The 21,279-nt window shown below is 38.7% G+C and overlaps 1 pseudogene; it reads right to left on the reverse strand.

Annotated features, from left to right (window-relative positions):
• Positions 1-226: 226 nt before the first annotated feature.
• Positions 227-1,789, reverse strand: LOC125616775 (annotated as a pseudogene).
• Between the last annotated feature and the right edge of the window lie 19,490 nt (positions 1,790-21,279).

Below are 21,279 nucleotides of genomic sequence, written 5' to 3' on the forward strand. Positions count from 1 at the left end.
TATATATATATATATATATATATATATAAAAAATTCTCTCTCTTTAAAAAAAAAAGATGAAACATGGTATCTTTGTATAGGACACTTACTGAAAGGAGTTTGTAGGACTGGAAGTTGCTCTAGCTTAATGAGTGAGTAGTGAACTGAGGATCTTTTAGAGTCATAGTGGTGACTTCCAAAATCTTGTCCAAACCAAAAGGATATTCCTCAAACTGAACTGGTCCTTTCTGACTCCTCTATTTTCTAATCCAGAAAATTTGTCAGGAACAAATCTTTTGGTCTTTATTCTGGCTTCTAGGTTCTCACCCTATATTTTTTACTGGATGAGAACTATATAAATAAATAACTATAAATAACTATATAAATATATATATATATATATATATATATAAATACTTTGGGCCATATCTTTACCACCTCTCCTAGCTAGATCAACATTGTAAATGGCATCTTCTCCACTTTCAGATCCACTGTCCATACCTTTGGATTGGCTGAAGAGCCTTTGATCAGACTGAGCTTCATTGGAATTCTAATGATTGGGCTCAAGAGCAATAAATTCACTAAATTCTTGATTTTAATTTCTCTGCAGAAATTAATATTGACCTCTTATCAGGAGATGCTATGGAAGGATTTCAGTCATTGCTGTCTCTCTTTTTGCCTGTCATGCCAGATTTCATCCCTCTCACATGCTTCTCCATTCTCTTTCCCCCCACATCTTTTCTCTCTTCAGGCATGCATTTCCAGCTTCACAAACCTTCTTCAGAAGCAATGTATAGAGACTTAGCCAGTTTAGAAAATTTTTGATTGATGTATACTGTCTGTAATCTTTTCTTTTTCCATCAGTAGCAAGACATTTGTCTCATGGAATTGTATAACACTTCATTTTCCAGTGGGAAATACAAGAAATCTTTCCTTCTTGCTCCCTTACAATCATCTTTCAGCCAGAATAATTCATGACAGGTGCAGAAAGAGAGGGTAGTCCCCAGGGAACTTTCTTGTTAATCATGAAGGCTCCATTGGATCTTTCTGCATTTTTTACCATCCAAGTAAACCTCCCTTTAGCTCTGGTGTTGAAAGCCACTCATGCTGAGATTGTGTGCGTCAGATATCCTGAGCAGGAACCAGTTTATCATCTTCAAGAACTGGCTTGATGCAACATTCTACAATACTGTTTTTTTTTAAAGGTTATTCTTGTCTTCTCTGTTGTCTTTAATAGTTTCTTCATTGGTTCTTTGCAGGTCTAGATCATCTGCATTCATAACCTCTTTTGGAGCCAGTTGAATGTTTTGCTATAAATGACTTCCCCCCACCTAATTCTGGGGATTGAACCAGAACTTTGCACATGCTAGGCAAGCATTCTACTATTGAACTACATCTCCAGCCTCCCTTCTTTTTAAGGTAGGGTCTTGATAAATTGTGGAGGCTAACCTCAAAGTTGCCATCCTCTGCCTCAGCCTCCTCTCCTACCGGGCCAAATGACCTTGTCTTTTGACCATCCTAATTGAGCAGTGATATCATATTTAATTTTTCCTTCAGGACCCACTTGAATGGTCAGTGCATTTGATACTTTTTTTTTTCCCATTCCATATCCAGTAGTCTCTTGAAAAGCTCCCTCCATCTCCAAAATCTGCTAACAGTATCTGACCTTTGCTGTATCCATAGTGGGGAGGTTCTCTTCAGGAAAAGACCAATGAGGACTGCCATGTCTCTGAGATCTTGCTTTTCCTTCAGGCTCAGGTTGGTCCTGAGAAGGCTGAGTAGGTGCAGGTAAAAAGCTGCTGGGTACCATCTTCTTCCACTTCTTCCAGCACCAACCTGTGTTTTCAAAATTTTTAAGTAGCTTATTGAGTCTGCAACACTTCAACTAATGCCTTTGCCATGAATTTTCTTGCAGGAGGGTTGTTCTTATTTTTCTTCTGCAGTTTTTCAACTTGTCTTTTCATCTGCTATGCATTTGCTTGGCAATAGTTGGTTTCATTATCATCTCATAGGACCACTATCACCAACCAAAATATCATTGTTTTGTAGCAAATGACTACCTTCTAAAATATTTTGTCATTTATTTATTTGTTTGTTTATTAGGATTATTGCTTTTTGTATGTCCTCATCATTATAGAGGAATTTTTATTTTTTTGGTTTATCAATAACAAAAATTCCTGGGACAGTGCCTGGTATATTGCATGTGCCTAGTATGTGTTGAATGAATAAATTTGTAGTTTACTGAGTCAGGGGAGAATGGAAAGAGGTAGGAGTGACACAGGTCAATGCCAGGTCAGGTAGAATTTCATTACAGATCTTCTGGGAAGGAATTGGAAGATTTAAAGTAAGGCACTAACATTTATATAATTTTATTTAAGTTTTAAAAGTTCTTCAGCAGGGCTGTGGTTGTGGCTCAGTGGCAGAGCGCTTGCCTCACACCTGTGAGGCCCGAGTTCCATCCTCACCACCACGTAAAAGTAAATAAACAAAACAAAGATTTAAAAGTTCTTCAGCTTAGTGGGGAGGGATTGTATGGATGCAAGAAACGAAGCAACAAAAAGTTGCAAGTTGTTTGCTTTGTAAAACTACAGTGCTACAGTGGGGAAATGGGTGGTTTTAGCAACAGTTCCACGGAGCTATGAAAACCTCATGTATGGATCTCTGTTTTAGAGATTTGCCTGCTGTGGCAAATTCGCTATGGCATTCTCTATACTAGATTCTGCTGCATAAACCTAAAGACAACTGTTTGCAGACTCCATACAGATTTCTATCCTTCGTCATTTCACTCAGTTTATAATGTAATAGGTTATAATCTTACTTTCGTTTTATTTCTTGCATCCACAGATTTATTCAACAGATATTTGTAAAATATCTACAGAACCTGCTGTGTGTCTATTATAGCATGCTGACCTAGATAAAAAGGCATCTGACATTTTAAGTATTTACTTGCAAAATACTCCTTTTATCATTGAATGTATGGTATTAGTAGCAGTCAGACAACAGCTCACTAATGATAATTCCAATGAATTTTAGGAAATGGGAAGTACAAGGTATTTTGAGGCAGAAAGCAAGTTTGAGGATCAGAGGAAGTCCTTTTAGAGGAAATGGTTTAGGACTGAAGAATGAGCCAATGAGACAAACAAAAATGGGGACAGTGGTATGCTGGTAAGTGTTTCAAAACCAGCTCTTTTTGTTGTTGTTTTTTGAGATAAGGTCTTGCTAGGTTGCCCAGGCTGGTCTTGAAGTTGAAATCCTCCTGCCTCAGCCTCCTGAGTAGCTGGGATTACAGGCATCAAAAACAACTCCTAAAACAAGTTCTGATTTGTAACTCTAACAGCCAGCATATAAAATTACTGAAAATTTAAAAATCACTCTTTTGAGCCTGGTGCAGGCTGGCACTCATGCTCTCCATCACTCACACACACACACACACACACACACACACACATACACACGCGCGCGCGCGCACATACACACACAGGATTGTGGAAAAAGGTGGCATTCCACTGTGTATGCTCTAGAGGGAACACCATGCAGAAGTGACTAGATGCTGGAGAGAGCATAGTGCACTCTTAAAGAAATCTGGAATGGGGCTGGGGATGTGGCTCAAGCGGTAGTGCGCTCGCCTGGCATGCGTGCGGCCCAGGTTCGATCCTCAGCACCACATACAAACAAAGATGTTGTGTCCGCCGAAAACTGAAAAATAAATATTAAAAAAAAGTTTAAAAAAAAGGTCCATCAACAACTAAAAAATATATTAAAAAAAAAAAAAAGAAAGAAAGAAATCTGGAATGGCTGGAGTATAAAAAGAGAATGACAGTCTGGGGTTGTTGTTCAGCCGTAGAGCGCTCACCTAGCACGTACAAGGCCCTGGGTTCTATCCTTAGCATTAGCACCACAATAAATAAATAAATAAATAAATAAAGGTATTATGTCCAACTACAACTAAAAAATAAATATTTTTTAAAAATTTAAAAAGAAAATGACATAATGTAAATTTGCAATGATGTATATGAGTCAATTTTTAGCATTTTTCTTCATATTTAATGATTTCATCTTGGTGGCTTGAAATCAGTCACAATTGTAGGATTTACATCAGAGAAATCAGCAAATGTTACACATTAAGGTTCCCCCTACTTCCCAAAGTTGATTGTTAATTATGTATCACCACCATCACTACAGTACCTTATCATGGTAAAGCCCAGGCTGCAGAAGACCTTTTAATGAAGCATAATTTGGTGTTTATTCTTAGTGAATGGTGCCATTGGAGGTTTTAACCAAGTGAATCACATGGTCAGATATGACTTTTTAAAATTGCTAGCGAGAACTTCAACTTCTGGGAGGATAGAACAGATGTACTTGCCCCCATTCCTCTTAGTTTAATTAAAACTCCCTGAACAAGATTTATTAAAAATATAGGAAGATTTTGAAAGTTGAAGAGAAGGCTGGGTAGCTAGGGTCTTCAGGACATGAGGGATGACAAGATAATTAGTTTTCTTTTAACCTGATACATCTCAGACTTGGAGCTAAAGAAGACTTGGCAACTCTAAATGCTAATGGGTGGAGACAAGAAAAGAAAAAAAAAAAAGCCTCAACAAAAGCCTGCTCTCTTTAGCCAAAGGACCAGGAAAGTTCAGCTTAGCAAAGAGAAAACCTTTAGACAATAACTGCTCTACTCCATCCAAACAATACAGGAGAGAGGGGAAAAATAAAAGAGCCCCACCTCCAGTCATCCCAGCAAAAACTGGGTGGAAGGTGGGGAGTGTTGCCTAGTATGGTGAGGCATTGGATTCAATCCTCAGCACCACATTCAAATAAATAAATGAAATAAAGGTACCATGTCCATCTACAACTAAAAAATATTAAAAAACAAACACATGTCCTGACACCACCTATCATGGTATATGAGAAGGCTAGTAAGGGAACTGAAACTTTCATTTCTTACATCTGATAATGAACTTTCCTACCCTCCTGATGTAAGTGGGGACTATAAGGGTCTGGACTTCCAGCCTTGCCCAGCAGTAGAGATGCCCATTCCCCTCTCTGCTGGGGTGGTGTCACAGGAAGCCTAATGAAGAGTAAGGACTTTTGCCATCACCCAGTGTTAATGAGATCTCCCCTTCTGGAGTGTCATATGGAGAAATGGAACTTCTACCTTGCTCACCATTAAGGAGGAACACCTCCACCCTCGGGTATTAAGGGGGACTTAATGGGAGTACCTGTACTTCTCCCTCTACCTAACAGTAGTGAGGTAGAATCTCCATTCTCCCCTGCCAGAGCAGTGAGTGTCAAAGAAAGCCAATTAAAACAGCAGGTTTAAGTAAGATCCAGAATCTTATTACAATATAAAGATATTCAATTTTCATTGAAAATCAATTTAGCAGCTGTTAGATCACAAACTAAAAAAAGTCAATCAATACATGTCAGCACTGATATAGCAGAGATGTTAGAATTACTTAACAATACCCATGATAAATATATCTCAATGAACAATTACACACTTTAGAAACAAAAAGAAAGCATTCAGCAAAGCAATAAAAGATATAAATAAGATTTAAATGGAAGTTTTAGAACTGAAAAATGCGATGACTAAAATATTAGTGAACAGGCTTAACAGCAGACTAGATATAACAGAATTAAAAAAAAATCACTGAACTAGAAGATAAAACAATGGAAATATCCAATCTGGGGCTGGCGGTTTAGCTCAGTGGCAGAGAGCTAGCAATGTGTGAGGCCCTGAGTTCTATACCAGCACCACAGGAAGGAGCTATCCAATATGATCAAGAGAGAGAATACAGACAGGAAACAAAACAGAGAGCCTTGGGGACTTGTGGGACTATCCCAAAATATCTAATATTTGTTTCATCAAATTTGAGAAGGAGAGAACAAAGAAGGCTTGGCTGAAAAGGTAGTTGTTAAAAAATGCCTGAATACTCACCAGATTTGATAAGAAACATAAACCTAAAGATTCAAGGAGCTGAGCAAACTCAAGAATATCCATGCAAAGACACATCATAAACCTCTGAAAACGAAGGACAAGACATTTTGAAAGCAGCCAGAGGAAAGGATACTTCACACATGAGGAAAAAATCATTTGAATGGTAGGAGATTTCTCATCAGAAACAACGCAAGCCAGAAAGAAGTGTCAAAATGCTTATCAGTGCAAAATCAATCAATCAATCCAATAAAATTGCTAACCTAGAATTTAACACTCAGTGAAAAGCAGGAATGGAGTGGCAGTCAAAATGGTCTCAGCTGGGCGTGGTGCCACACACTTGTAATCTCAGCAGCTGGAGAGGCTGAGCCAGGAGGATCATGAATTCAAAGCTAAACTTGGAAACTTAAAGCAACTCAGTGAGACCCTGTCTCTAAATAAAATATAAAAAAGGGCTGGGGATGTGGCTTACTGGTTACACGTCACTGGGTTCAATTTTTTTTTTTTTTCTGACCTGAGAGGATTCTTTTTATTAGGACTGCACTGTACTGGTACAAAAACAAACAAACAACAAAAGATGGTCTTAGATAAAGAAAAACTAAAAGACTTTGTCATCAGCAGAACTACTCCCAAAAATAGCTAAAGAAAGTTCTCTAAACTGAAAGTAAACAAAAAATAAGGAATGTTGGAACATTATGAAGAAAGAAAGTACAGTGAATAAAATAAGCTCCTCTTGAGTATTCTAAATTATATTTGACAACTGTCATAAAAATTGCAGCAATATTCAATGAAGTTGTAAATAAATGTGGAAGAACTATTTAAGGCATTTATAAATTGGGAAGGGTAACGGACAGAGAGGAGGATAAGATTTCTATATTTCACTCAAACTTGTAAAATGATGACATGGGGAGGAAAAATGATGACATCAGGAGACTGTGACAAGTTATATAGAAAAGAGCAAACACTTGGGCTGGGGATGTGGCTCAAGCGATAGCGCGCTTGCCTGGCATGCGTGCGCCCCCGGTTTGATCCTCAGCACCGCATACATACAAAGATGTTGTGTCACTTAAAAAGCTATTCAAAGAAATGCACTTGAAAAAAACTACAGATAAATATAAATAGAATTCTAAAAAAAAAAAACTCAAATAACCCATAGGAGGATAGGAAAACAGAAACAGAAAAATCAACAACAAAGAGAACAAATATAAAACAAACAAACAAAAAAATAAACAAGCAGACTTAAGCCTTAACAGATCACTGATTACCTTAAATGTTAATGGTCTAATCCAGGTATAGTGCTGCATACCTGTAATCCCAGTTATTCAGGAAGTTGAGGCAGGAGGATCACAAATTTGAGACCAGTCTGGACAACTTAGCAAGACCCTGTCTCAAAATAAAATTTAAAAAAAATTTTAAAATAGCTCAGTGGTTCAGCACTTGCCTATCCATGTTTGTGGTTGGAGACTTCAATGCCTATCTCTCAACAATAGACTGTGCAACTAGACAGAAAATGAAGAATGTAGAACTCAACAATACCCTCAACTCAACAGGTTGTGATCAACACTCACAGAACACTCCATCTAACAACAGCAGCATACACATTATTTTTCAAGTGCCATGGAATATATACCAAGATGAACCATATCCTGAGCCATAGAAAAAAATCTTAACAAATTTCAAAGAATTGAAATTATACAGTGTGTTCTCTAACCACAGTGGAATCAAACCAGAAGTCTATTACAGAAAGATAACAGGAAATTCTCCAAACATTTGGAAACTAAATAACACATTTCTAAATAATCCATGTGTCAAAGATGAAGTCTTAAGGGAAATTTTTTTAAATAAATGAACTGAATGAAAATGAAAACACAACATATTAAAATAGGTAGGATCCTGCTAAAGCAGTGCTGAGAAATTTGTATCACTGAATGTACACACTAGAAAAAGGAAAAAAGATAATTTAGTTCCCATATTAAGGATGTAGAAAAGGGCTGGGGATGTAGCTGAGTGGTATAGTGCTAGCCTGACATGCAGGAGGTCTTGGGTTTGGTCCCTAGTGATGCAAACAAACAATCTAGAAAAAAGCTGGACTTGGTAGTATGTACTTATAGTCCCACTCCTAGGGGAAGCTGAGGTAGAAGGATCACTTGAGCCCATGAGTTCAAGACCAAACAGTAACATAGGCTCCATCTCTAAATAAATAAATAAATTGAATTAATACTTTTAAAATTACTTAGAAAAAAAAGTACAAATAAATCCAAATTAAGTAGAATGAAAGAAATAGAGATAAGAGTGAAACTAAAGTCAGGCATGGTGGCGTATTCCTGTAATCCCAGTGATGCGAAGGCTGAAGCAGGAGGATTCCAAATTCCAGGCCAGCCTCAGCAATTTAGGGAGACCTTCAGCAACTTAATGAAACCCTGTCTTGAAATTAAAAAAAAAAAAAAAAGGGACTGGGGTGTACGGGATGAAGCCTAGTGGTAAAGCTAGATTCAGTCTTTAGAAAAAGAACAACAACAACAAAAACTAAAACAGGAAAGAAAATCAAACAAAGATTTTTGGGAAAGATCAATAAAATTAATAAATTTCTAGAAAGACTGAAAAAAAAGAGAGAAGACAGTAATTACCAATATCTGAAATGAAACAGAGGATCATTACATACACTATAGATCTAAATAGTCAAAAAGCATAAATTATCACAACTCACCTGAGATGAAATGAATAATTCAAATAGTCCCATAACTATTAAGGTAATTGAATTTGTAATTTTAAAACTTCCAAAAAAGAAGTCTCCAGATTGAGATGATTTCACTATAGGATTCTAGTAAATGAGTAAGAAGAACTAATAGAATTTTACACAATTTCTTCTAGGAAAAAGGAGAGTACTTTCTAATTAATTTTACAAACTAGTTTCACCTTGATAATAAAACCAGAAAAAGACAGCATAAAGCTGGAAAACTACAGTGTGTGGGGTGGCGCTCACCTGCAATCCCTGCCACTCAGGAGGCTGAAGCAGGAGGATGGCAAGTTTGAAGCAGCCTGGGCAGTTTAGTGACACCCTGTCTCAAAGAAAAAGGATTGGGAATGTAGTTTTTAAGTGGGAAAGTGCCCCTGGGTTCATGCCCTGCTTCCCCATAAAGGAAAACTACAGACCAATAACTCTTGTGAATATAGATACAAAAATCTTTAGGAAAATATTAAAAAATAAATTTAGCAATATATAAAAATAGTTATTCACTGTGACCATGTGGAGTTTATTCCATGGATAGGAAGCTGGCTTAATGGTTTAAAATCAATGGATGCTGCCATATTAACAGGCTCAAGAAATGTCACATGATCAATAGGTGCAGACAAAATATTTGAAAAAATTCAACATCCATTCATGATAAAAATTCTCAGAAAAATAGGAATAGGTGGGGAATTTCTCCAACTAGATAAAGAGCATCTATAAATCAGGCATAGTGATGCATGCCTAATCCCAGCGACTCGGGATTACAAATTCAAAGCCATCCTTAGCACTAAGTAAGGCTCTAAACAACTTAGTGAAACCTTGACTCAAAATAAAAAAATAAAAAGGACTGAGGATAAAAAAATAAAAAAGTGCCAGGCGCAGTGGTACATGCCTGTAATCCCAGTGGCTTGGGAGGCTGAGGCAGGAGGATCATAAATTCAAAGCCAGCCTCAGCAATTTAGCAAGGCACTTAGCACTGTCTCTAATAAAATATTTTTTAAAAGGGTTGGGGATTGGTTCAGTGGTTATGCATCCCTGAGTTCAATCCCTAGTACCAAAATAAATAAATAAAAAATAAAAATAGAAAGTGGCTCAGGGGGTGGGGGCTGTAGCTTAGTGGCAGAGCACTTGCCTAGCACGGGTGAGGTACTGGGTTGAATTCTTAGCACAGCATAAAAATAAACAAATAAAATAAAGGTATGCTGTCCATCTACAACTACAAAACAAACAAACAAACAAACAAACAACCCCCCCCCAAAAAAACAAAAAAAGGTGGCTCAGTGGTAAAGGGCCTCTGGGTTCAAGTCCCTAGTATCTCCTCAAAAAAATCTACAAAAATATGGGGTTGGGGTTGTGGCTCAGTGGTATAGCGCTTGTCTAGCATATTCGAGGCACTGAGTTCAATTCTCAGCACTGCATATAAATAAGTGAATAAAATAAAGGTCCATCAACATCTAAAACAAAATTTCTTTTTAATTTACAAAAATACCCTAATATGGGGCTAGGGTTGTGGCTCAGTGGTAGAGCGCTCACTTAGCACGTGTGAGGCCCTGGGTTCTCAGCACCATATAAAAATAAATAAATAGAACAAAGGTATTGTGAAAAAAAAAACTTAATATTGTACTTAATGGTGTAATATGAAATGTTTTCCTCTAAATTTGGGAATAAAAAAATATATAGCACTGGAACATGGGGGACAAACCATATCGAAATCATAGCACATACCTTCTATGAAAATTAACTCGACATGAACCATGAACTTAAATATAAAATGTAAAACTAAAACTTTTAGAATTGGGGGAAAAAAATCACAAGACCCTATATTAAGAAGATGAAAAGACAGCTGTAGAGTGAAAGTATTTACAAAACAAACCTCTGACAAAACACTAATATCTAGACTAGAGGAAGGAACTCTAAATGCAAGTCAAAAAACAATCCAGTTAGAAAATGGCAAAACAGATGAAGCAATATTTCATTGAAGAGCATCTACAGATGGCCAATGAGAACACGAAGATACGTTCAGCATCATTAGCCATTAGAGAAATTAAAATTTACATCACAATGAGGTATTGACACACACCTATCAGAATGGCCAAAATAAAAATTGTGATAAACCCAAATTCTTGCAAAAATGTGAAGAAACCCCATAACTCACATATTGCAGGTAGGGACGCAAAATGATATATAGAGATTCTGGAAAACAGTTTGGCAGGGTTTTTGAGGTAGTGGGGATTGAAAACGGGCATTTTACTACTGATCTGCATCCCCAGACCTTTTCATTTTTTAATTTTAGTCCTTCTTAAATTGCCCAGGCTGGTCTGGAACTTTTAATCCCCCTGCTTCAGCCTCCTGAGTAGCTGGGATTACAGACAGATGCAAGACAGTATTTTTGAAAAGATTAAATAAATAGGGACTGAGGTTATAGCTCAGCGGTAGAGCGCTTGCCTGGCACATGTGAGGTACTGGGTTTGATCCTCAGCACCACATAAAAATATTTAAATAAAACAAAGATATTGTGTTCATTTACCACTAAAAAAAAACTAACTAACTAACTAACTAACTAACCAACTAAATAAATAAATAAAAGTAAACCTGCAACTCCCATACTACCCAGTCATTGCATCCCTGGGCATTTATTTCTGAGAAATGAAGGCTTCTCTTCACCCATACCTGAATGTTTATAGCAACTTTATTCAAAATGTCCCCAAGTTGGAAACAGTCCAGACAGATATTCTTCAGTGGGTGAATGGCTAACCTCTGTTACATCCACACCATTCAGCAATCAAAAGGAGTGAACTATTGATAGGTAACAACTGGGTGAATCTCTAGAGAAATCATGCAGAATGAAAAGAAGCCATCTACAAGGTCATATAGTGTGTGATTCTATTTACTTATCATTCTCAAAATGACACAATTATAGAGAAAGGATTAGTTCTTGCCAGGAGTGAAGGAGGGGGTAGAGGTGGGAGAGAAGTGGATGTGGCTATAAAAGAGCAGCACGAGGGCTCTTTGTCTTGATGGAAATGTTCAGGATCTTGACCACATGTCAATATCCTGATTGTGATATTGTACCAGATTTTGCAAGATATCAGCAGTGGAGAAAACTGAATAAAGGGTGCACAGGATGGATCTCTTTGTATTATTTCTTAAGAATTGCACATAGAGGAGATGGGTGAGGTGGCACATGCCTGTAATCCCAGTGGCCCGGGAGGCTGAGGCAGGAGGATTGTGAGTTCAGACCCAGCCTCAGCAACTTAATGAGGTGCTAGGCAACTCAGTGAGACCCTGTCTCTAAATAAAATACAAAATATGGCTGGGAATGTGGCTCAGTGGTCAAGTTCCCCTGAGTTCAATCCCCAGGACCCCCCCCAAAAATAAATAAAAATAAAAATAAAATAAAAATAATTGCCTTTAGAATTTACAACTATTTCAAAATAATAAGATTAATGAAAAGAAAGTATTACGTATGTTTTGGCATGCTTTCATGCTTCACCCTGAGAACTTGGCTTTGTCTTCAAGGAGTGCACACTCTAGTGAGCAGCTGGACACACATCTGCATTGTTTAACATCGTGTTTGTTGTTCTGATCTTTCCAGAGTTCCCCTGCCTTGTTTTGGTGGAAATGTTACCTCCTGTTCCCCTTTCTTCCCCTTTCTACCTCCATTCCAAATGGTCAATATCCTGATTGTGATATTGTACCAGATTTTATATTGCGATATACGTTTCAGGACCCATTGTGAAATGAAAATGAAGACCCCTATGTTGAAAAACTATTGAGAATTTCAAGACAGTGACAACAGAGTGTTAAACCACCTGCTGAGTGCAAGGTCCTGTGTAACTGTCACATGCTAGATTCTAGTAGGGCTGCCAATGCCATCTCACTTCCTTTGGCAGGAGATGGTCCTGGTTACTTCTGTCAGAATCCTTCCAGGGAAGTCATATATCAAGTAGCAAGAAAAGTGAGAACACTGTTCTTTCTTCCCGGGATGAGTTATGGTATTGAACAAATAAGTAACTGTGCTGTGCAGTAGGGATACAATGGAGAGCAAGACACATATCCATCATCCTGGACTTCATTGAGTTTATATTCTACAAGTAAAGGCAGACAACAGTAATGAATTACAAATTGGATTAAATGCAAAACAAAAGAAGCATATGTAGATTGTGAGTAAAAATAACCAGGGTAATCAGGTCTGTGCGATTCCTACACTATGGATGAGGAAACAAGGTAAGAAATCTTATGTAACTTATTTTAAGGTTAGAAAGTTGGTGAGCCATGCCTATAATCCCAGTGACTTGGGAGGCTGCAGCAGGAAGATCGAAAGTTCAAGGTCAGTTTTAGCAATTTAGAGAGGCCCTGTCTCAAAAAACAAACAAGCAAACAAACAAATAAAAAGGTCTGGAGATGTAGCTCAGTGGTAAAACACTCCTGGGTTAAGTTCCCAGTTTAAAAAAAAAAAAAAAAAAGATTAGAGAGTTGGTAAATAGCCATGGAGAGATTCTGAGCTATGGCTAATATAAAGGCTTTTCCAAGCATTTTGCACCCTGACAATTTGGATAATTGATGAAAAAAAAATTTTTTTTGGGGGGGGTACTGGGGATTGAACCCTGGGGGTATTTTATCACTGAGCCACATCCTCAGCCCTTTTTATTCTTTAGAGACGGGGTCTTGCTCAGTTGACCAGGCTGGTTGGGCCTCCTGCCTCAGCCTCCTGAGTCACTGGGATTAAAGGTGTACACAAAGTGCCTAGCTTGATTACTTATAAAATGTTAAGTACTTACTTGCATAAGCATGGGAAGCAGTTGAGTACAACAGAGTTGTTATGTTCAGGGTCTGAGTAACAGTCAAATTAAAATCCTGATTTGGGGGGCTGGGATTGTGGCTCAGTGGTAGAGCGCTTGCCTAGCATGTGCAAGGCCTGGGGTTCGATCCTCAGCACCACATAAAAATAAAATAAAGATATTGTGTTCAATTATAACTAAAAAATAAATATCAAATATCCTGATTTGGGTAAGTTATTTACTTCTATAAGCCTTGGTTTCCTCAATTTATAAAAAGAGGATTGCAAAGAATAGTTGCTACAAGGATTAAATGAGATAATGCTAACACACCACACACAAAGTGCTCAGTGTTAGCTTAATACATCATAGTTTTAAGTCTGAGGAACTGAATTCTGTCCACTTACTGAATGTAACTTGGCAAATCATAACCTCTATTTTTTTCACCTGTGTGAAAATGATCTCAACTTGCCTCACAGGGTCATCATAAGGATGAATGAGAATAATAATGTACTTGGAAGTGCTATACTGTGCAAATGTGGCAGTTTGATTAAAACAAAACAAACAAATAAACAAAAACAACTCAGCTGGGTACGGTGACTCAAATCCCAGCTACTCAGGAGACGGAGGCAGGAGGATCACAAGTTCCAGGCCAGCCTCAGCAACTTAAGGAAGCCTGGTCTCAAAAAATAAAAAGGACCAGGGCTGGGGTGGGGGCTGTAGCTCTGTGGCAGAACACTTGCCTCGCAGGTGTGAGGCCCTGGATTTAATCCTCAGCACCACATAAAAATAAAGATATTAAAAAAAAAAAAAAAAAAGAAAAGACTGGGGATGTAGCTCAGTGGTAGAGTGCTTGCCTGGCATGTATGAGGCCCTGGGTTCCACCTCTAGTAAACACACACAAAACAAACAAACAAAACAAAAACAAAAACAAAAAAAACCCCAAAACTCATGTGGCCTCTTTTCTGACCAGTGATCCTGACTCCTGCCTGGAATGCAGCTCATTCCTTCCTTCCTTTGGTTACTGTAACTTGGATTCTCCTCTATTCTGACATGATACTTTGTTGTCATTATGTACAGGCTGGATTCTCTAGTGACCAAGAGCTCTTTGAGGGCAGGATGGCTTCCTTTTCACTTTTGTAACCCTTCTGCTTGGCAGTCACACACAGGGAGTGTGGGCCCTTCATGGGGTTCTTCACACGTAGGCCTGAGCTATTCTCACTTATTTCATGCACACCAAGTTCAATGGCAGACAGCTTCTTCTGTTGCCCAGCAGCACACATCAGTACAATAGCTGCCTCTCTCCTTGCCAGTTATCTTCAGAGAATACAAAACCACTTTACTATTTAAAATTTATAGGATTCTAATTCTATGTTGACCCTTTGCATGATGTTTCCTTTTACATGGACATATTTATGTAGGGGGCATTTTGGTATAAATGATTGTATTTTGTAGTCATGTTGTATTTTTAATGTGTGTCTTTTTAAAAAAAATAATTCTGTTAGTTGTCAATGGATTTTATTTATTTATATGCAGTGCTGAGAATTGAACCCAGTGCCTCACACGTTAGGCAAGCGCTCTACCACTAAGCTACAGCCCAGCCCCATTGTGAGATTCTTGAAGCACAGAGAAGTTAACACTTCTTTATTATATTGAAAAAAGAGAGACAACCTGCAGGTCTTGGGTGGTATCTTCACCGTCCCTGAATGAATAGAACTGTCTTTTGTATATGGTTCTAAGAGTGCCCAGGGCTGCTCTTTTATTCAACTCTGTCCTCATCCTTTGCCCAGCTCATTCTGGTTAGGGGGGTGCTTCACTTGGGCAGTCACCTTTAGGCTACACCAATAATATCAACCTAACTTCTGGAGCCCCTACCAACATTTTATTTTATGTATTTATTATTTACAACACTAGGGATTGAACCTAGAGACTCACTCATGGTAGGCATGTGCTCTACCACTGAGCTATACCCTCAGCCCCCAACATTTTATTGTGTGATTAAAATAGCTTAGGGTTATTGGGCCCTGGGTGCACTCCTGCCTGTAATCTCAGTGACTGAGGAGGCTGAGGCAGGAGGATTGCCAAGTTTGAGGCCAGCCTCAGCATTTTAGTGAGGTCCTCAGCAACTTAACTGAGACCATGTCTCAAAATAAAAAATAAAAGGGCTGGGGATGTGACTCAGTGGTTAAGTGCCCCTGAGTTCAATCCATCCCTGGTATCAAAAACAAAACAAAACAAACAAATATATATGTGTCTGTGTATATGTCCATACACAAACATATTATATATATATATATATATATATATATATATATATATTCTTTCTTCTATATTGGGGATGGAACCCAGGGCCCTACACATGCTAGACAAGTGCTCTAACCACAGAGTTATATCCCCAGCCCTCCCCCATTTTTTTTTTTTTCGTACAGAGGACTGAATTTAGGGATACTTGACCACTGAGTCACATCCCCAGCCTTATTTTTGTATTTTATTTTGGGACAGGGTCACACAGAGTTGCTTAGCGCCTTGCTTTTGCTGAGGCTGGCTTTGAACTCATGATCCTCCAGCCCCCAAGCGGCTGGGATGACAGTCATGCACCGCTGCGCCTGGCTCCCAACCCTTTTTTAACATTTTATTTTGAGGCACAGTCTCCTAAGTTGACCTGGCTGGCCTGAAACGTCCATCTTCCTGCCTCAACGTCCCAAGTAGCTGGGATCACTGGTGTGCACCACTGCCCAGCAGTTAATATATTATTTATTATTATTTATAATTAATAAATTATATATAATTAATTATACTAATTCTTATGGCAAAAAGAATCCCCTTTTTGCTGTAATTTGGGGTTTCCCTGGAATATGTTATCTGGTGTGGCTCAGCAGTAGAGTCCTTGCCTTATATATGGAGACCCTGGGTTTGATTCCCAGCACCAGGAAAAAAAAAATAATTGAGGATTGTGTTTTCTTTTTCTTTTTTGAGGATTGTGTTTTCTTTAGAATTACTTATGTCATTAATCTTCTCTGTGTACATTTATAAACATAAGAAATGAAAATGCTCATCCATATTTTTTTCTTTGACCATGCTTGGGATCGAACTTGGATCTCATGCATGCTAAGGAACACTTTCCTGCTGAGCGACATGGACAGTCTGAGCCACCTAGAAGACATATTGTGGTTGTGTTAGTTTATCAGGAAGGGTCTGGTTGTCCAAAATAATTTAGGTGAACATGATCAGTGAATGTATTGTTGTCCAAGGACCCGAATCAGATGTAAATGGTTCCAGAACTAAGAGGAGGGAAAAGCTGGAGAAGGAACTCAACCAGGAACTTATTTAGTGTGACTTTTGAAAATGAACTTTATAACGTATTGAGTTGATTTGCAAAGTGATGTAAAACAATAAAATGGTAGAAATGCTGTTTTATTTTTAATATATTATTTGTAATAACAGGGATTGACCCCAGAGGTGCTCACCACTGAGCTACATCCTCAGCTCTTTTTAGTTTCATTCTAAGACAAGGTCTCACTAACTAGCCCAGGCCCACCTGTAGCCTCAGCCTCTTGAGCCTTGAGATTATAGGTGTGTACCACCACACTTGGCTTATTTTTAGTTTGTTTTTTTTTCTAGTCAAAAACTTATCTATTTTTTTCACATTTTTTTTTTATTAGCTACACATGACATTACATTACATCTTGGCAATTCATACATTTGAATCAATTGGGGTATAATTTCTCCATTTTTCTGATTGTACAGATTGCAGAATCACACTGGTCATACAGTCACCTATATACATACAGCAATCATAATGTCTATTCTATTCTGCTGCCCTTCTTATCCCCCCTTCCCCTCCCCTCCCCTCCCATCACTTCTCTCTATCCAATCTAATGTGACACACGTTTTTTTTTTTTCTCCTCACAATATCATACATGTATCTGTATAACGATGAGGGTCTCCTTCCATCTTCCATGCAACTCCCCTTCTCCAGAACTCCTTTTCCCTCCCACCTCTCTTCCCTATTTAGTGGTAATCTTCTCATGCTCTTCCTCCCTATCCCATTTTGAGTCACCCCCCTTATATCAGAGAAGACATTCGGCATTTGTTTTTAGGGACTGGCTAAACTTCACTTAGCATAATCTGCTCTAATACCATCCATTTCCCTGAAAATGCCATGATCTTGTTATTTTTTAGAGCTGAGTAATATTCCATTGTGTATAAATGCCACATTTTTATAATCCATTCATCTATTGAAGGGCATCTAGGTTGGTTCCACAATCTAGCTATTGTGAATTGTGTGGCTGTGTCCCTGTAGTATGATCTTTTTAGGTCTTTTGGGTATAGTCCAAGAAGGGGAATAGCTGGGTCAAATGGTGGTTCCATTCCCAGCTTTCCCAGGAATCTCCATACTGCTTTCCAAATTGGCTGTACCAAATTTGCAATCCCACCAGCAATTGTTAGTTTTTGAAAGTTAAACTTTAGTTAGAATGATATCAAACCTTGCTATTTTCTTCTGAATCAGAAGATCTTCAAATTCACACTCTGGTCTTGTACATTTAGGGAAAAAAAGACTTGGATTTTGCTAGAACAGAGTTTACATATGTAACTTTCTTATTTGTGTGTTCATAAAACTACAAAACTTGGGAAGAAACTTAGTTTCTGTGATTTTAATCCTCACCAGCAGGCAGACCCTCTGTGGCATGACTTCACAGTTGACCTAGGCTCTTGGCCTTGAGAAACTCTGCTTCCTTCCTGGGCCTGGTAGACTTCCTGCTGTGGCTAATATTTAGGATGCCTCACCATTCCATCTGGCTGTTCTTTTAGCAATGGTGAAAAAATACCTGCTGTTACATTTTCTGTTTTAAAGGGTTTGTTTAGCTGAGCATGATGACATACGCCTGTAATCCTGGCAACTAGGAGGCTGAGGCAAGAGAATTGCAAGTTTGAGGCCAGCCTCAACAATTTACAGAGATCTTTCTCAAACTAAAAAAATAAAAAGAAATAGACTGTAGCTCGGTGGTAAAGTGCCTCAGGGTTCAATCCTCAGTACCAAAATGAAACAAAACAAACAAACAAAAAAATGAGTTCTGATGCAAGACTTCAGAGGTTAAGTATCATGAAAATGAATGCTTTTGGTTACCCTGGTTGAATTCAGAGTAGGAGTTATTAGTTTAGTTATAAGTACAAAAATTCACTCAAGAAACGTTACTACAAAATAGGGTAACGAGCCGGGTATAAACCTGTAATCCCAGCTAATCTTGGGAGGCTGAAGCAGGAGGATTACCAAATTTGAGGCCAACTTGGACAACCTAGTGAAATTCTGTCTCAAAATTAAAAAAGTGCTAGGGATGTAGCTTCGTGGTAAAGCACCCCTGAGTTCAATCCTCAGTGGAGGGCAGGGCGGGGGTGAATGTAGTGGACTCCAAGAACTGAAATGCAGGGTCTCTCACATCCTAGGCAAGTGCTCTACCAGTGAGCCATATCCCCAGGCCTTCAAGCTGTGTATTTTGGAAAGTTGTGAAACTGGTAATTGGGGGAAGGAGGAGTATTAGTGAGGAGGCAAGATTGCAGGGGAGATGGAAAGAAGGGGTCAAGGGCACAGAGAGGAACAAGGGCTGAGACAGAAGGAAACGTGTAGGTGGATCCCTAAGGGAGGTGCAGGGGGCGGGGGAGTTTACCTCTGAGAGTTGATACTGGAAAGGGAGAGGAACATATTTAGTTAAGTTTGAGAAAGTAAAGGCACTGAAGTCTTGAAGAGAGTGGAAATGATTTGGAATAGACGGGGGAACCAGTAGGCCGCTACAGACCTGTGCACAGACCTGACCATACCAGCCAGCGGTGGGCTCTGGGGCAAGACGCATATCCTTTTAGTTTCATGGGTAAAGCGGGTGGACAGTCACTCTCTTTTGCCTCTGTTATGGTTTAGATATGAGGTGTCCCACAAAAGCTCATGTAAGACAGTGCAAGAATTTTCAGAGGTAAAATGATGGGGTTACGAGAGTGTTAACCTAATCAGTGGATTGATCCATTGACATGGATGACCTGGGCACTTTTTTTATTTTGAGACAGGGTTTCACTAGGTTGTCCAAGTTGGCCTCAGATTTGGTAATCCTCCTGCTTCAGCCTCCCAAGATTAGCTGGGATTGCAGGTTTATACCTGGCTGTAGGCAGGTAGGCTCTAGCTGGAGGTGGCACTAGGGGTGAGCCTTTGGGGTTTATATTTTGTCTCTGTTGAGCAGAGCTGTTTCCTGTTGCAACATCCTGAGCTGCTTTCCTCTGTCATACCCTTCTTCCATGATATTCTGCCTCACCCGGGGAGAAGAGCTTTGGAGTGGGCCATCTATGGACTGAGAACTCTAAAATTGTTTTTGTCAGGTCTTTTAGTCACGGTATCAAAAACAGCTGTTTAAAACAGTCTCCAGATGTGTGTAGTGGTACACGCCTGTAATCCCAGCGAAGCAGGAGGCTGAGGCAGGAGGATTTCAAGTTTGAGGCCAAATGGACAATGTGTAGGGACAATGTCTCAGTCCTCAGCAAATTAGTGAGGCCTTAAGCAACTTAGTGAGAGGCTGTCTCAAAATAAAAATAAAAATAAATAAATAAAAATAAATAAAAAGAGCTAGGGATGTAACTTAGTGGTAAAGCACCACTGGGTTCAATCCCCGTACCAAAAAAGAATAGAACAAATAAAGAAAAACCAACTGGCCTGTAACATTCTGACTCTGAGAGAGCACTTATTCCCCTGCCAGTTCCTGTTCTGCCCAACGGGATGGAATAGTTTCACACGTGGCCTTTTAGAGGTTTAGAGACAGCGATCCTGCTTCTCCTACCTCTCTTTTCCATCCAAAATAGACTGTTCTTCCAACCACGTTTTTATGATGCTATTTCCTGGTAACTCAGCTGGGCACATCTTTTTAAAGATAGACCCTTGCAAGGTCCCGGTTTCAATTCCCAGCCAACAAAGTCCTCCTAAAATGTACATACTTAAGATATAGAGTGACTATTGCAGGGAACTATGAGATTACTAACTCCTGTTATTTCATGATTGATTTTAACATTTCATTAATTTTCTTTTTTTTTTCTTTTGGTGCTGGGATTGAACCCAGGGCCTTGTGCATGCAAGGCAAGCACTCTACCAACTGAGCTATATCCCTAGCCCCCCTTTCATTAATTTTCATCTTAATTAATTGAATACCATCAACTCCAATCTGCATTTAGCCCTCTTCTTCCTCTTGTCATATCCTAATATAGTTTTTAACTAAAAATTGTTGTATTATGTAGAATATATAGAACATGAAATTTACAATTTTAATCATTTTTAAGCATAAATACATTCACATCATTGTGCAGCCATCACCATCATCCATATTCAGAACCTGTTACCTTCCCAAACCGAAACTCTACTCATCAGACAATAACTCCCCATTCTCCCCACTTGCTCCCCCAGCTGGTGGTGACCAGTTGTACTTTGTCTCTGTGAATTTGAATTTGACCACACTAGGGACCTCATACAAGGGGGATCATATGAGGTGTCCCTATTTGTCTGACTTATTTTACTCAACGTATCTTCAAGGTTTATTTATGTTGTCATGTTTCTTTTTCTTTTTTGAGACAGGGTCTTGCTATGTTGTTAGCCTTGAACTTAAGCTCTTCCTGACTCAGCCTTCTGAGTAGCTGGGATTACAAGTGGGTGCCATTGTACTTGGCAATATCCTTTTTAAAGTTGAATAACACTCCATTGTATATATTTTGTCTATCTATTTATCCATCAGTGGACATCTGATTTTTTTATTTTACACCTTTTGGCTATTGTAAATAATGTTGCTGTGAAGAGATGTCAGAATATCTGTTAGAGTCTCTGCTTTCAA

This window comes from Marmota marmota, unplaced genomic scaffold (assembly GCF_001458135.2).
Source record: "Marmota marmota marmota unplaced genomic scaffold, marMar, whole genome shotgun sequence".
In the NCBI taxonomy this organism is placed as follows: domain Eukaryota; kingdom Metazoa; phylum Chordata; class Mammalia; order Rodentia; family Sciuridae; genus Marmota; species Marmota marmota.